The following is an 18,399-nucleotide window of genomic DNA, read 5'->3' as shown; positions in this document are numbered from 1 at the left end:
AGATTCAAAGCTAGAGAGCTTGAATCCTCATTGTTCTTGCATCTTCTTCAACTAAAGTTTGAAGTTACAAGATATATGAAGATTCAAGTTACAAAACTAGAATCTTTTAACATGATGATGATGATTTTCGTTTTAGCAAGAAAGAAAGAAAGAAAAGAAGTTTAAAACTTACAAGTTCTTCAAGGTTTTTAGAGAGAAGTTAGAGAGAGAAACAACTAGAGAAAAATGTATGAAATGAAGTTTGAAATGAGAATGAGAATTGAAAAATGAAGATGGTGGTGACGGTACTAAAACTGACGATTTGCAAGGGGTGGGGAGGGGACCACTTTGGCTTGGCATGGGTGGTGGTACAATGGTGATGTTTGCATGTTGGCTAGCATGTAGCATGAGGTTAAAATTTGTAAGTATTGGTACATAAGCATGCATGAGATTTGTCTTAATACTTAATGGGTTTGTCTTATGTCTTAATGGATTCATAAGTCCATTAAGATGAGCTAACTTACTAGTCCATTAGCTAGAGTAGGGTGGGCCTTTGATAAACTAAGTCCATTAAAGCAATAAGTCCATAATTAGCAACTAGTGTGCATTAGTAAAACACTAAGTGTAATTTAGAAAACAACAAGCTAAGTAATTGTCATTAAGAAATAACAATTATGATTAAGTAGTCATAATACTTCAATTATGACCAAAGTTTAACGTGTACCAAGTACGTATCTCGTTCTAAACGACTAGTGACACTAACGGTCATAAAAGCATTCGAGGATCAAGTTAAGTAATTAAGTAATTAATAATAATATGCAATGATATAAGGGATTTGTTAACATGTGCCATATGGTACATGTTAAAAAACATTTATTAATTCAAAACTTTCATTCTAAAGACAAAATAATATTAAATACACATTTTATTTTAACATCTTTCAACATTATTGAATACAATTTATTTTATTTAAGGAAACAATTATCAACATCAATGCATCTTATCATGTGCCATGGTGGTATATTGTAGCAAAATCCATGATATAAGTACGAGATTTAGTATAGTAAATTAATTAATTAACAAGAAATTGTACACATTGATTGAGATTTTAAATGGAGCTAACTATTAATGTAGAGGATTGTGCAGTATATATTTGATTGATAGCATGATATTGGTACTTTTTATTTCAGCATTATTTTGACATTATTAGATCAATCCCAATCATTACGCCTTCTTCAAAACTTTCTCAACGCCACATCAGCTTTCTATCTCTTCCTTCCTCACCACTTCCTCCCATAACACTCCCATAACACACAATTGTCAATCATGACATACTTCCTCAAAATTTATTATTATTATTATTATTATTATTATTATTATTATTATTATTATTATTATTATTATTATTATTATTATTATTATTATTATTATTATTATTATTATTATTATTATTATTTAACTAACAAATAAATATTGGTTTTTGAACATCACATTTATTAAATAACAATCAAATGGTTACATTTTTTTTAAAAGACATAATTGAAAACAAACACAAGTACATAAAACAATAAAAACTACTACTCGTCGTCATCGTCGGATAACTCAAACGATTTTTGATATTTCTCGGTGGTTTTTGTTCGGGCTCTTAATACCAAAGCGAGTTGTTCCTCCGCATTGTTTTTGGTGAGGAAAATTTATGTATTGTTGAGGAGGAGAAAAAATTGGTGAAGATAATGCGTATTTGGCAAATCCCATGTCTTGAGCCGGTTTGGAAGATGACCCGGCAGGTGAGTTGTACATTTGGGCGTCGAGTAGTGTTTGAAGAAAATCGTTACTTCGTTGAGTATCGACATTTTGTTCGATCGATTTGTTTTGATTTTTTTTAAGATGATTTTTAGGCATTTTGATAAAAGTTTTGTTGGATGAAAGTGTTGGGAGTGTTTAGAATTTTTGAGAGTGTTGTGTGTGTTTGGAGTGTAGTAATTTTTATTGTGTAAAAAAAAAAAATTTAAACAATGTATCCGTTGGGTGGTAACGGTGAAAAAACAAAACCAAACAAACAATTACTCCGTGCTCGACAATTGCTTCAAGGTGATATTTTCCAGGGCGGTTACCTCGAGGGAGGAGGAGGGCGGCCATATTGCCATCGGCGCCCTCGAGGAAGATGGATGGTGACATGGTTGAGCACGGGCCATTGAAATTGGTCTTACTTGACTATCTTATTTTTCCTTTGGTTATCAATTTCAAATTTTGATCATATATAATCGAGTTAAGCTGAAATACAATTTTGGATTACAATAGAAAAACTTCGAGAAAAGCTTTCCGTAAAGTATGATTTTTGAGAAAAACTTATAAATTTTACATCATTTGATAAGGTTTAATAAGCACACTAAACAAAGCTAAGCTAACATATAAGTTTCACAAATAATATGAACCCAAATCTTTATTGTTTGCAGGTGCTGTAGTGAGTTAGTTAAAAAAGGTTATTGGTCGGTAGTAGTGGAGACATGGAGGGGACATAGGGGTGTTCAGCCACCCCCAATAGGCCCAATTCCAATGAAATATTAATAGCACATATTTAATTATTTTAACTAAGCATCTCTCACTGATTCATGTAACCCAATTCCAAACCTGAATACGGAGTGATATTAAATGAAACATATTAGAGTCATCACAAGTTAGTCCAGTGGTTTAGAACGTGACATCCTTGCAATAGGTCTTAGGTTCGAATCTTGGGGTGGCTATGAAAATGTTGGAAACTGCAATGGAGTATTCCTAATGGGCTACGTACAGTAGAACATGTGATCGGATTACTCGTTCTCCAAGGTAACCCGAACAGAAAAAACCTTAGAACTTTTATTAACATAAACATATCATACAAGTTTACTTATCAATTATTTAGATTAGCCATATCATTTTTTGTACTACAAATTTTATAGTAGTATTTTTAATTGTTTAATAGTTATCAAAGTTTTGTTAAGTAGTTATCTATATATGTATTAAACAAATAAATTAAGTTATGCATAGGAAGTTTTTCTCTTTAGTTTTATTTGGTTTGCCTCTTTTAACTATCGAGTAAGCCTCCTCTATCGTTAAATCCTGCCTCCGCCCCTGGTTTTAGAGTGATCTTGAGAATTTCAACACAATCTGAAACCAAAGGTTATGCGCCTTCAAATAGTACTCCATTTGGCGGCGCATATTATTGATATAAAAACTGTGTTTAATGAATTAACATTAGATTCAAAATTATATGCGTTATACATAATTACATTGTGATGAAATAATAGGCTTTAAAACAATATGTACCATGCTAAGTCATGCATACAAAATAAAATAATATGATAGAAATTCATAATGGTCACAAGAGCGTCAAAATTTAAACAAAAAAAGGCAAAATTAAAGGCTTTAGAGGCCTCGTTTTGAAAAATATTTGGGACAAACCGCCTAAGGCAGTTTGCCAACGGATAGATCTCAAAACAATACAAGATTTAAAAAAACAGTGACTAAATCGGAGCTACGAGTATAAAGATACGATAGATCTAACATTTTGGCCAAAGACAAAAAACACCAAGCACCACGAACCGTCGGTGGTGTTTGGTGTGTGGTGTGAATTTGCGAGGAAAGATGTCTTTTTCGAAATCTAGGTGACCTCGAATGGCAAGCACGTTCAAAGAGTCTTGCTCATTGGACCGTTTTAAGGTGATTCTGAGAATTTCAGCACAATCTGAAACCAAAGGTTATGCGCCGCCAAATGTTACTCCATTTGGCGGCGCTATTAATGATTTAAAAAGCATGTTCAATATACCATGCTAAGTCATGTATACACAAAAGTAATAATACAATATATATTGAAAACGTAAAAAAAACATTAATAATGAGAAAAATGTCTTTTTTCGACATCCTGACGACCTCGAATGGCCATAAACATTCCGAGATTCTTGATGTTAGGGTCGTTTTAGGGTGATCTTGAGAATTTCAACACAATCTGAAACCAAAGGTTATGCGCCGCCAAATGGTACTCCATTTGGCGGCGCATATTATTGAAATAAAAACTGTGTTTAATGAAGTGATATTAGATTTAAAATTATATGCGTTATACATAATTACATTGTGAGTGAATTAATAGGCCTTAAAACAATATGTACCATGCTAAGTAATGCATACAAAAAGAAATAATATGATAGAAATTCAAAATGGTCAAAAGGGTGTCTAAAATTAACTAAAAAGACAAAATTGAAGGCTTTCGAGGCCTCGTTTCGAAAAATATTTGGGACAAACTGCCAACGGCATTTTGCCAATGGATAGATCACGAAAGAATACACGATTTAAAAAAAACGGTGACTAAATCGGAGCTACGAGTAAAAAGATACGATAGATCTAATATTTTGGCCAAAGACAAAAAACACCAAGCACTAGGAACCGTCGGTGGTGTTTGGTGCGTGGTGTGAATTTGCGAGGTAAGATGTCTTTTTCAAAATCTAGGCGACCTCGAATGGAAAGCACGTTTAGAGAGTCTTGCTCGTTGGGCCATTTTAGGGTGATCCTGAGAATTTCAGCACAATCTGAAACCAAAGGTTATGCGCCGTAAAATATTACTCCATCTAGCGGCGGATATTAATGATTTAAAAAGCATGTTTAATGAAGTGACATTAGACTCAAAATTATATGAGTTGTACATAATTACATTGTGAGTGAAATAATAGGCCATAAAACTATATATACCATGCTAAGTCATGTATACACAAAAGTAATAATACGACATATATTGAAAGCGTTCAAAAAAACATTAATAATGAGAAAAATGTCTTTTTTGGGCATCCTGACGACCTCGAATGGAAATAAACATTCTGAGAGTCTTGATGTTAGGGTTGATTTAGGGTGATCTTGAGAATTTCAACACAATCTGTGATGACCCATCCTAATCCATCCGGAGGAAGTCCATATCGATTATAAACGATTCATAATAATTGATTACATCGCGAGGTACTTGACCTCTATATGATACATTTTACAAACATTGCATTCGTTTTTAAAAGACAAACTTGCTTTACATCGAAAGTTGACGGCATGCATGCCATATCAATATATCCAACTATAATTGACTTAATATTAATATTGATGAACTCAACGACTCGAATGCAACATCTTTTGAAATATGTCATGAATGACTCCATGTATTATCTCTAAAATGAGCAAATGCACAGCGGAAGATTTCTTTCAAACCTGAGAATAAACATGCTTAAAAGTGTCAACCAAAAGGTTGGTGAGTTCATAGGTTTATCATAACAATTATTTCAATATATTAATAGACCACAAGATTTTCGTTTATAAATATACGTACACTCGCAAGTGTATTAAACCGTTCTGCTTATGTTGAGGCCTCAGTAACCAACCTTAACAATAATATAATAAGTCATCTTTGCAAAGATGGATATGTACACTCGCAAGTGTATAAATAATTCTCGAAGTACTAAACATCCGCCCACTAGTTCTTATGTCTAGTTCAGCCTACAGGATGGGGGTGTTAAGCCCGATAGATCTATCTTTAGGATTCGCGCCTACCGTACATAGACAAGTAGTTTAATGTTACCAAGCTAAGGGTATATTTCTGGTTTAAACCCACGTAGAATTAGTTTTAGTACTTGTGCCTATTTCGTAAAGCATTTATAAAACATCGCATGTATTCTCAGCCCAAAAATATATAATGCAAAAGCATTTAAAAAGGGAGCAAATGAAACTCACCATACTGTATTTTATAGTAAAAATACGTATTATAAAACTGAACAATGCAGGGTTGGTTTTGGATTCACGAACCTATATTATTTGTATATACATTAACACATATTCTTGTAATCGGATAAATATATATATTATTATTAATGATATTATTATTTATATTAATAACTTATATCCAAAAAAATTAGATCTTGTTATGTTATATAGTTTATATATATATATATATATATATATATATATATATATATATATATATATATATATATAAACCTTTGTTTGTTAAAATTAGTAATTATAATAATACCAGAATATTATTTGAAATAGTAAGTATGATAATAATGATAATACTTAATGTTACTAATACTATTATTAATGATAATTATAATAATAATAATGAAAATGATATTACAAATAATAATAAAATTTAACTACCTTCATTAGGAGAAGGCTTTAAAAAGAATAATGTTCCAAGAGGGACTCGAACCCGAGACCATTCACTACTCAACACAACACTTTAACCATCCGAGCCCATTTGTTTTTCTGATTTATACTACCATTTAATTTTTATAACTCGTTTTAAATTTCCTTTCATCTTCTTCCTCAGCACCAAATCTTAATCGCTCAGTAATGAATTCACACACAACATCAGAGTATCGAAACTGGTTTATAATTGATAAACAAAAGAGAAACTTTCTGTTTGAGCGATTAAACTAATTTATATAAAAAGAAATTAAAATAAAAACCACTGTAACAGCGAATATAGAACTCGTATGAACCTAAATCCTGATTTTCAAATTGAGACTGTTTGAGACCAAACTTTCTACATGAAATCAGTTGGAAATACTTCCTAGAAACTTTCTCCATGCTCAATTAAATGCAAAACATTTAAACAGTTTCGAATTTAACGAAGAACAGCTTAGTTGACTTTTAAAGTTGTAACTTTGACTACAAAATTAGAAATCATTAGAAGAAATTGGGTTTTAAAATTTTGCAGATGGTTTGCATTATTGAATCCTAACATCTCTGCACTTTTAAATTTTGAAGATTGAATCAAATTCGAGGCATTTATGAAAATTTATAACGAACAGAGAAACATCTGGTTTCGTTTATTATTTGTTTTTAAAATCCATAACTTAAAATCGAAAGTGGTTGCAATTGATAAAGAATGTGAGGAATTGTTCCGTTTAACACTTGAATTAACCGATTTTATATAAAAAAAAATGCAAGTGTCAAATTCCTTTAACCCGACATCAAGGACAGAGGAAATAATAAAAAAAAGAGTTGAACGTGATAGTTAACAGATTTCGTTTGTATTAGGAATTTTGATACCGATATGTTTAAATCCAGCAGACCAGAAACAAAAAAAAAAAAAAAATTCCTAACAGATAAAGTGTACTACAAAATCGGAATTGGAATCTGCTTTCTACAAATTTTCTTAACTTTTTATATAAAAATATATAATTAATATTAATTATTGAATATAACTATATAAATAATAATAGTAATACTTTTAATGTCTTAGTAAGATTTATAATAATAATGTTAATAAAATAATACTAGTAATATTAATAATAATGATAGTAATAATGATAAAGTTATTAATAATCACATTAACACTAATAATATTTATAATAATGACTAAGATCATAACATTTATTACTAAGTGTGATAAAAATGATATTAGTGATGATAACAATAATTTTAGTAATAATCGTAATAATTTAAATGTATAAACTTTCATATTTATATATCATATGTAGAAATACTAATATTAGTATAACAACTATATTTATTATTAAATTTAAATTGAATATATCGATATCACATATTATTATTTATGTAATATAAGATATATTAAGTAGTAGCAAATATATATTATTTAATATTTTTACATTATATATATTATAATATACATACAATTAATAATTATATACATATATGTATACATATTTATACATTTATATTTTTCTACTACTTCCTATATAACCATGTTTTAAATGTCACTTTTAAGTTTTCTATCTAAATCACATACTAGTTTATTAATATATTTAATTTATAATATATAATTATTTACATATATAATTGTTTATATATATATATATATATATATATATATATATATATATATATATACATTTCTATTACGATTAATGGTTCGTGAATCGTCGAAAATGGTCGAAAGTCAAATGGATATACGAAACAGTTCAAAATTTCTGAGACTCAACATCACAGACTTTGCTTATCGTGTCGAATTCATATAAAGATTAAGTTTAAATTTGGTCGGAAATTCCCGGGTCATCACACAATCTGAAACCAAAGGTTATGCGTCGCCAAATGGTACTACATTTGGCGGCGCATATTATTGATATAAAAAGTGTGTTTAATGAAGTGACATTAGATTCAAAATTATATGCGTTATACATAATTACATTGTGAGTGAAAAAATAGGCCTTAAAACAATATGTACCATGCTAAGTCATGCATACAAAAAGAAATAATATGATATAAATTCAAAATGATTAAAAGAGCGTCTAAAATTAAACAAAAAAGGCAAAATTAATAGTTTTCGAAGCCTCATTTCGAAAAATATTTGGGACAAACCGCCAACGGCAGTTTGCCAAAGGATAGATGTCGAAAAAATACAGGATTTAAAAAAAACGGTGACTAAATCGAAGATACGAGTAAAAATATACTACAGATCTAAAATTTTGGAGAAGAAACAAAAAACACCAAGCACCAGGAACCGTCGGTGGTGTTTGGTGCGTGGTGTGAATTTGCGAGGAAGATTTTTTTTTCAAAATCTAGGCGACCTCGAATGGCAAGCACGTTCAGAGAGTCTTGCTCGTTGGGCCATTTTAGGATGATCTTGAGAATTTCAGCACAATATGAAATCAAAGGTTATGCGCCGCCAAATGTTACTCCATCTGGCGGCACATTTTAATGATTTAAAAAGCATGTTTAATGAAGTGAAATTAGACTCAAATTATATGAGTTGTACATAATTACATTGTGAGTGAAATAATAGGACATAAAACTATATACACCATGCTAAGTCATGTATACAAAAAACTAATAATACGATATATATTAAAAACGTTCAAAAAAAACATTAATAATCAGAAAAATGTTTTTTTTGAGCATCCTGACGACCTCGAATGGTAATAAACTTTCTGAGAGTCTTGATAGGGTCGTTTTAGGGTGATCTTGAGATTTTTAACACAATCTGAAACTAAAGGTTATGCACTGCCAAAAGGTACTCCATTTGGCGGCGCATATTATTGATATAAAAATTGTGTTTAATGAAGTGACATTAGATTCAAAATTATATGTGTTATACATTATTAAAATGTGAGTGAAATAATAGGCCTTAAAACAATATGTACCATGCTAAGTCATGCATACAAAAAGAAATAATATGATAGAAATTCAAAATAGTTAAAAGAGCGTCTAAAATTAAACAAAAAAAAAGCAAAATTAAAGGCTTTCGAGGCCTCGTTTCGAAAAATATTTGGGACAAACCGCCTACGGCAGTTTGTCAACGGATAGATCTTGAAAAAATACACGATTTAAAAAAAATGGTGACTAAACCGGAGATACAACTAAAAAGATACGATGGATCTAACATTTTGGCCAAAGACAAAAAACACCAAGCACCAGGAACCGTCGGTGGTGTTTGGTGCGTGGTGTGAATTTGCGAGGAAATATGTCTTTTTCGAAATCTAGGCGACCTCGAATGGCAAGCACGTTTAGAGAGTTTTGCTCGTTGGGCCGTTTTAGGGTGATCCTGAGAATTTCAGCACAAACTGAAACCAAAGGTTATGCGCCGCCAGATATTACACCATCTAGCGGCGAATATTAATGATTTAAAAAGCATGTTTAATGAAGTGACATTAGACTCAAAATTATATGAGTTGTACATAATTACATTGTGAGTGAAATAATAGGCAATAAAACTATATATACCATGCTAAGTCATGTATACACAAAAGTAATAATACGATATATATTGAAATCGTTCAAAAAAACATTAATAATGAGAAAAATGTCTTTTTTGGGCATCCTGACGACCTCGAATGGCAATAAACATTCCGAGAGTCTTGATGTTAGGGTCGTTTTTGGGTGATCTTGAGAATTTTAAAACAATTTGAAATCAAAGGTTATGCGCCGCCAAATTGTAGTGACCCGAACTTTTCCATGTTTATATATATTAATTGAGATTAATATTTACATGACTAAATGTTTCCAACGTGTTAAGCAATCAAACTTGTTAAGACTTGATTAAATGGAATAAGTTTCATATAGACAATTGATCACCCAAGTTGAGCAGCGATTCACGAACGTTACAAAATTGTAAAAACTACATGTTGTGGTATATATAGACATATATATATATATGGTTGACATGAGATTATGATGAGTAAGTATCTCACTAAGTATATTAACAATGTGTGATATACATAAGAAATGAGATTACAAAGTTAAGAAACTCGAAATGATATATATAACAATTATCGTTATGATAACGTCTACTAAATATATATGTATCATATTAAGATATTGATACACTATATTTAACATGATAAAATGATATTTAAATATATCATTAAGTGTGTTAACAATGAACTACATATGTAAAAACAAGACTACTAACTCAAGAATTACGAAACGAGACTTATATGTAACGATTATCATTGTAACGATATTTTAATGTATATATCATATTAAGAGATATTCATACATCATAATATCATGATAATATAATAATTTAACATCTCATTTGATATAATAAACATTGGATTAACAACATTAATTGAGATCGTTAACTTAAAGGTTTCAAAACAACACTTACATGTAACGACTAACGAAGACTTAACGACTCTATTAGAATGTATATACATGTTGTGTTTTGATATGTATTCTTATACTTTTGAAAGACTTCAAGAAACATATCAAAGTACTTCTACTTAACAAAAATGCTTACAATTACATCCTCGTTCAGTTTCATCAACAATTCTACTCGTATGCACCCGTATTCGTACTCGTACAATACACAGCTTTTAGATGTATGTACTATTGGTATATACACTCCAATGATCAGCTCTTAGTAGCCCATGTGAGTCACCTAACACATGTGGGAACCATCATTTGGCAACTAGCATGAAATATCTCATAAAATTACAAAAATATTAGTAATCATTAATGACTTATTTACATGAAAACAAAATTACATATCCTTTATATCTAATCCATATACCAACGACCAAAAACACCTACAAACATTTTTATTCTTCAATTTTCTTCATCAAATTGATCTCGCTCAAGTTCCATCTTCAAGTTCTAAGTGTTCTTCATAAATTCCATAAGTATAGTTTCATAAAAATCAAGAATACTTCCAAGTTTGCAAGTCTACTTCCAAGCTTTCTAATCCATTCCAAGTAATCATCTAAGATCAAGGAACCTTTGTTATTTACAGTAGGTTATCTTTCTAATTCAAGGTAATATTCATATTCAAACTTTGATTCAATTTCTACAACTATAACAATCTTATTTCGAGTGAAAATCTTACTTGAACTGTTTTCGTGTCATGATTCTGCTTCAAGAACTTTCAAGCCATCCAAGGATCCTTTGAAGCTAGATCCATTTTTCTCATTTCCAGTAGTTTTATCCAGAAAAATTGAGGTAGTAATGATGTTCATAACATCATTCGATTCATACATATAAAGCTATCTTATTCGAAGGTTTAAACTTGTAATCACTAGAACATAGTTTAGTTAATTCTAAACTTGTTCGTAAACAAAAGTTAATCCTTCTAACTTGACTTTTAAAATCAAATAAACACATGTTCTATATCTATATGATATGCTAACTTAATGATTTAAAATCTGGAAACACGATGAATACCATAAAATCGAATATACGCCGTCGTAGTAAAACGGGGGGCTGTTTTGGTTTGGATAATTAAAAACTATGATAAACTTTGATTTAAAAGTTGTTCTTCTGGGAAAATGATTTTTCAAATGAACATGAAACTATATCCAAAAATCTTGGTTAAACTCAAAGTGAAAGTATGTTTTTCAAAATGGTCATCAAGATGTCATTCTTTCGACGGAAATGACTACCTCTTTAGTAATTGACATGTAACTTAAATTTCCAACTATAAACCTATAATTTTTCTGTTTGTATTCTTAAATTAGAGTTCAATATGAAACCATGGCAATTTGATTCAATCAAAACAGATTTAAAATGAAGAAGTTATGGGTAAAACAAGATTGGATATTTTGATCTTTTTAGCTACGGGAAATGTTTAACAAATCTATACAAATCATATCCTAGCTAACTTATATTGTATTATACATGTATTCTAATATATTATGTAATCTTGGGATACCATAGACACGTATGCAAATGTTTTGACATATCATATCGACCCATGTATATATATTATTTGGAACAACCATAGACACTCTATATGCAGTAATGTTGGAGTTAGCTATACAGGGTTGAGGTTGATTCCAAAAATATATATACTTTGAGTTGTGATTTAGCCTGAGACGTGTATACACTGGGTCGTGGATTGATTCAAGATAATATATATCAATTTATTTCTGTACATCTAACTGTGGACAACTAGTTGTAGGTTACTAACGAGGACAGTTGACTTAATACACTCAAATCTTTAAAACATAATAAAAATGGTTGTAATTATATTTTGATCATACTTTAATATATATGTACATATTTGTATAGGTTCGTGAATCGATCCGTGGCCAAGTCTTATTTTCGAGGAAGAAAATATCTGTGAAAGTGAGTTATAGTCCCACTTTTAAAATCTAATATTTTTGGGATGAGAATACATGCAGGTTTTATAAATGATTTTAAAAATAGACACAAGTACGTGAAACTACATTCTATGGTTGAATTATCGAAATCAAATATGCCTCTTTTTATTAAGTCTGGTAATCTAAGAATTAGGGAACAGACACCCTAATTGACGCGAATCCTAAAGATAGATCTATTGGGCCTAATAAACCCCGTCCAAAGTACCGGATGCTTTAGTACTTCGAAATTTATATCATATCCGAAGGGTGTCCCGGAATGATGGGGATATTCTTATATATGCATCTTGTTAATGTCGGTTACCAGGTGTTCACCATATGAATGATTTTTATCTCTATGTATGGGATGTGTATTGAAATATGAAATCTTGTGGTCTATTGTTACGATTTGATATATATATAGGTTAAACCTATAACTCACCAACATTTTTGTTGACGTTTAAAGCATGTTTATTCTCAGGTGAATACTAAGAGCTTCCGCTGTTGCATACTAAAATAAGGACAAGATTTGGAGTCCATGTTTGTATGATATTGTGTAAAAACTGCATTCAAGAAACATATGTCGATGTAATATATTTCTATTGTAAACCATTATGTAATGGTCGTGTGTAAACAGTATATTTTAGATTATCATTATTTGATAATCTACGTAATGTTTTTAAAAACTTTATTGATAAAATAAAGGTTATGGTTGTTTTAAAAATGAATGCAGTCTTTGAAAAACGTCTCATATAGAGGTCAAAACCTCGCAATGAAATCAATTAATATGGAACGTTTATAATCACTATGAACGGGACATTTCAGCTGGTATCAGAGTGTTGGTCTTAGAGAACCAAAAAATTTGCATTAGTGTGTCTTATCGAGTTTGTTAGGATGCATTAGTGAGTCTGGACTTCGACCATGTTTTCTTTAAAAATGATTGCTTAACATTTTTGTTGGAAACTATATATTATTAACATGTAAATATTATGTGATATATTAATCTCTTAACATATTTGATATTGTTTGATAGATGTCTACCTCTAGCACAAATCCCATTGACTCACCTAATAATAACGAAGAGTCGAATATATATTGGCAAGATTCACAAGTTCTCGAAGAACCGGAAGAAGAGGAAACGGAACCGGAAGAAGAGGAACCGGAAGAAGAGGAACCAGAAGAAGAGGAACCGGAAGAAGAAGAGGTTCCGGAGGGGGAATAGTAGGAACCACAGAAAACCGGTCAAATAAAAGAAAATCCTCAACCAATGGACCAAAGTTAATAATGGTCAATGGTGTTTCCGCTAAGGAAGCAAAATACTGGGAAAATTACCAATTTTCCGATGAATCGGATCCTGATGAGGATTCCGATGATGTTATAGAAATTATCCCGACCCAATTTAATGAGGCAAAAGAAAATAATAAGGGAAAAGACATCAAAATAGAGAAATCTGATTCCGACCCCGATGAACTTTATAGGTACCGTCAACACCCGTATTTTCAATATCGTGACAATAACTCGGGAACCTCTAAACCACCAGGTTTTTCTAAACCAATGTAGAAAACGACGACTCGTATTAGAGGAACATCATATATCCCTAGAAGATTAGGAAAAAGAACCAAGTCCAAAGAAGAAGAAACCAGTGATTCAGATTAGAGGGGTGTGAGCATGTTGTGTAATAAATGTATTGTAGTGTGCTTGTACTTTTATGTTCTATGTAAAAATTGCTTGTATTGTTTGTTATTACGAATCCAATCCTTGTCTATTTTACAGTATAAAAACAAAATGGACGTTAAGGGTAGACAACCGAATATTTTAGAAGACCTACGTGAGGATATGATTGAGGAAATCTTGTCTAGAGTTGGTCAGAATTCATCAGCACATTTAGTTATGGTGAAATTAACTTGTCAAACATTTGAAAGACTTTCCAGAAATGCCTTAGTTTATAAAAGGCTTTCCTTTGATAGGTAGGGTATATCACATTGGGGAGACTTTAAGTTACGCCGTGTTTTCTTTAAAGCATTAAATGCGGGGAATCCAAATGCAATTTTACGCTACGGGTTAAGAACATATTTTGACTCAACATATCCTAACATAGGATTTCGTGAATTAGAAAGAGCTTCTAACATGCAACATAAAGAAGCATGTTATGCTTACGGGTTAATGATGTTCGCTTCTTACCAAAGTGAGAAAAAGAACATCGGATTGCAGCTTTTAAATAAAACTTTCCCACAAGTGACGGATTCAGTAGTTGGGGTGAGAAACAAGGTTTTTAGATTATTACGGGGCTGTTGGACATTACGAAACCCTCGTCCTTTTGACGACATTACAACATGCTGCCTAGCCAATGGTCATAACGGTTATTTTCCACAAGACCAAGGATGGGAAGTCGTCTTAGTAAAACCAGAATGCATGACTTGTTTCTGGACTTATGAATTACGTGTCTTTATTTCCTTTGCTGAACAACTTGCGTATTAACTAGATTTATCTTCAAAACTGTCCTGTATCATAGTGTACTATATTTCATGTTATATGTAATATAGCGAAGTTGTAAGTTTGAAGAATATTTGTATGTGATATATTATTATAATCAGTTTTTCATATGGAATTGTAGTAGTTGAATTGTATATTAGCTACTAATTATGAACTTAACGGGTAGGTAGTACCCGAATTTAAACTTATAAAACGCTAATATGAAGAAAAAGCTTTTATAAATGGGTTCATATTATGCTACGAGATACTATTGACTACTCTTAATATTCTGTATGATTAACTTGTTTCATTTGACTATTTTGAAGGAAATGGCACCGACTACTCGACACACCTTGAATATGAGCGAAGAGGAATTTTGTGCCTTTCTTGCTTCAAACATAGCCGCAGTACAGGCCGCGCTACATACCAACAATAACTCTGAAGCTAGCAATACAGCTAACGGCGCAAGAAATCGTGTAGGATGCTCCTACATCGAATTCACTGCCTGCAAACCTTCAGAATTTGATGGGACCGAAGGACCAATCGGATTGAAATGGTGGACCGAGAAAGTTGAATCGGTGTTTGCCATAAGTAAGTGTACTGAAGGAGACTAAGTGAAGTATGCTACGCATACCTTCACATGTATTGCGTTAATATGGTGGAATACCTATCTAGAGCAAGTGGGACAAGATGCTGCTTACGCGCTACCGTGGTCAGCATTCAAGCACTTAATGAACGAGAAGTACCGTCCCAGAACCGAGGTCAATAAGCTCAAGTCAGAACTTAGAGGGTTACGAACACAGGGATTCGATATTACTTCGTAAGAAAGACGATTCACAGAATTGTGCCTATTGTGTTCGAGAGCGTTCGAAGATGAGGAAGAAAAGATCGACGCGTTTGTGAAAGGGTTACCGGAGAGAATCCAAGAAGATATAAGTTCACACAAGCCTGCCTCCATACAAAAGGCATGTAGAATGGCTCACAAACTAGTGAACCAGATTGAGGGAAGAATTAAAGAACAGGCGGCCGAAGAGGCCAACGTGAAGCTAGTCAAAAGAAAGTGGGAGGAAAACGGTGATAAGAGTCACCAAAACAACAACTATCCCAATAATCGCAACATCAATCGCAATTACAACAAATGGCAAAACAACAACAACAACAACTACAACAATCATCCCAACAACAATAAGAACCGCAACAACAATAATAATCAGAATCAGCTATGCCAAAGGTGTGAAAAGTATCACTCGGGGTTCTGCACCAAATTTTGCAACAAGTGTAAAAGAAATGGTAAGTGTGAGGCCTACAGACCAGGGGTTAACAGAACGAAAGGAACAAATGGTGTCGGAACGAGTAATGGCGGAGCAAGTAGTGTCGGAGCAAGTTATGCCAATGTAGTTTGTTATAAATGTGGAAAACCGGGCCACATTATTAGAAATTGCCCGAACCAGGAGAACACGAATGGACAAGGCCACGGAAGAGTTTTCAATATTAATACGGCAGAGGCACAGGAAGACCCGGAGCTTGTTACGGGTACGTTTCTTATTGACAATAAATCTTCTTACGTTTTATTTGATTCGGGTGCGGATAGAAGCTATATGAGTAGAGATTTTTTTGCTAAATTAAGTTGTCCATTGACGCCTTTGGATAGTAAATTTTTACTCGAATTAGCAAATGGTAAATTAATTTCAGCAGATAATATATGTCGGAATCGAGAAATTAAACTGGTTAGCGAAATATTTAAGATTGACTTGATACTATTAGAGTTAGGGAGTTTTGATGTGATAATCGGTATGGACTGGTTGAAAGAAGTGAAAGCAGAGATCGTTTGTTACAAAAATGCAATTCGCATTATACGAGAAAAAGGAAAACCCTTAATGGTGTACGGAGAAAAGGGCAACACGAAGCTACATCTTATTAGTAATTTGAAGGCACAAAAACTAATAAGAAAAGGTTGCTATGCTGTTCTAGCACACGTCGAGAAAGTACAAACTGAAGAAAAGAGCATCAATGATGTTCCCGTCGCAAAAGAATTTCCCGATGTATTTCCGAAAGAATTACCGGGATTACCCCCACATCGATCCGTTGAATTTCAAATAGATCTTGTACCAGGAGCTGCACCAATAGCTCGTGCTCCTTACAGACTCGCACCCAGCGAGATGAAAGAACTGCAAAGCCAACTGCAAGAACTATTAGAACGTGTTTTTATTCGACCAAGCACATCACCATGGGGAGCTCCTGTTTTGTTTGTCAAGAAGAAGGATGGTACATTTAGGTTGTGTATTGACTACAGAGAGTTGAATAAACTTACCATCAAAAACCGTTATCCACTGCCGAGAATTAACGACTTATTTGATCAACTACAAGGCTCGTCGGTTTATTCAAAAATCGATTTACGTTCTGGATATCATCAAATGCGAGTAAAGGAGGATGATATTCCAAAAACTGCTTTTAGGACGTGTTATGGTCATTACGAGTTTATGGTTATGCCGTTTGGATTGACTAACGCACCAGCTGTGTTCATGGACCTTATGAACCGAGTGTGTGGGCCATATCTTGACAAGTTTGTCATTGTTTTCATCGATGACATACTTATTTACTTAAAGAATGATCAAGAGCACGAAGAACATTTGAGAAAAGTGCTAGAAATATTGATTAAAGAAAAACTGTACGCTAAGTTTTCAAAGTGTGCATTTTGGTTGGAAGAAGTTCAATTTCTCGGTCACATAGTGAACAAAGAAGGTATCCAGGTGAACCCGGCAAAGATCGAAACCGTTGAAAAGTGGAAAATCCTAAAAACTCCGAAGCATATACGTCAATTTTTAGGATTGGCTGGTTACTACAGAAGATTCATCCAAGATTTCTCCAAAATAGCAAAACCCTTGACTGCATTAACGCATAAAGGGAAGAAATTTGAATGGAAGGATGAACAAGAGAAGGCGTTTTAGTTATTGAAGAAAAAGCTAACTACGGCACCTATATTGTCATTGCCTGAAGGGAATGATGATTTTGTGATTTATTGTGACGCATCAAAACAAGGTCTCGGTTGTGTATTAATGCAACGAACGAAGGTGATTGCTTATGCGTCTAGACAATTGAAGATTCACGAGCAAAATTATACAACTCACGATTTGGAATTGGGTGCTGTTGTTTTTGCATTAAAGACTTGGAGGCATTATTTATATGGAGTCAAAAGTATTATATACCGACCAGAAAAGTCTCCAACATATATTTAATCAGAAGCAACTGAATATGAGACAACGCAGGTGGATTGAACTGTTGAATGATTATGATTTTGAGATTCGATACCACCCGGGGAAGGCGAATGTGGTAGCCGACGCTTTGAGTAGAAAGGACAGAGAACCTATACGGGTAAAAGCTATGAATATAATTATTC

This window comes from Rutidosis leptorrhynchoides, chromosome 5, assembly GCF_046630445.1.
Source record: "Rutidosis leptorrhynchoides isolate AG116_Rl617_1_P2 chromosome 5, CSIRO_AGI_Rlap_v1, whole genome shotgun sequence".
In the NCBI taxonomy this organism is placed as follows: domain Eukaryota; kingdom Viridiplantae; phylum Streptophyta; class Magnoliopsida; order Asterales; family Asteraceae; genus Rutidosis; species Rutidosis leptorrhynchoides.
Note: the sequence above shows the minus strand (reverse complement) of the source record.